A 653-nucleotide genomic window follows, 5' to 3' on the forward strand; every position below is an offset into this window, starting at 1 on the left:
CTGGCGCTGGGGCCTCTGCACAACACGGCAGTGTGCCCCAGTAAGGTCGTCTCCTCCCCTGCAGCCTCATGCCCAGTCCACCACTTTACATGACAATAGGTAAAATAATTTAGCTGGTTCAACACCAGTAACATCAGCAGCAGCATCAAAGGTACCCAAGCAGAACTGTCACAGAGCCTGTCGTTTTATAAAGGAATTGAGAGCAAGAAGTAAGGATGTTGTGTTGTGTTGGACATAATGATGTTATTCATGGTGCGTGATGGCTTATCTTGTGTTTTTATGTCTATGTGTGTATTATGGAAAAAAAAAGGAGTACTTAAAAAATGTATCTTTGGAAGCTTTAGGGTTGAAAACCCCTTTGTCAGGCTGAAGAAGTACCTGCAGTTGTTCCTGGATGGAAGGAATAGTAAGGAAGCCAGCGGCTGGCCTGGCCCGCAATGCATGCAAGAAAGCCATTCAGTGAAAATAGAAATGGGTGTGAGGGACAGGATGGGGTGGGGGGGTAGAGGGAAAGGGGGATGTAGCAGCGCAAGTAGAAGTGCAGAGGCACCTGGGGTGTCAGATGTCTGGCTGGTCACGGTGTGCCAGAACTCCACTGTGTATACTGAATCCACGAGTTACTGTACCTACTACCTAGGAGGCTGATGAAGTGC

This window comes from Gavialis gangeticus, unplaced genomic scaffold, assembly GCF_001723915.1.
Source record: "Gavialis gangeticus isolate Ggan-Ray unplaced genomic scaffold, GavGan_comp1, whole genome shotgun sequence".
NCBI classification, from domain to species: Eukaryota; Metazoa; Chordata; order Crocodylia; family Gavialidae; genus Gavialis; species Gavialis gangeticus.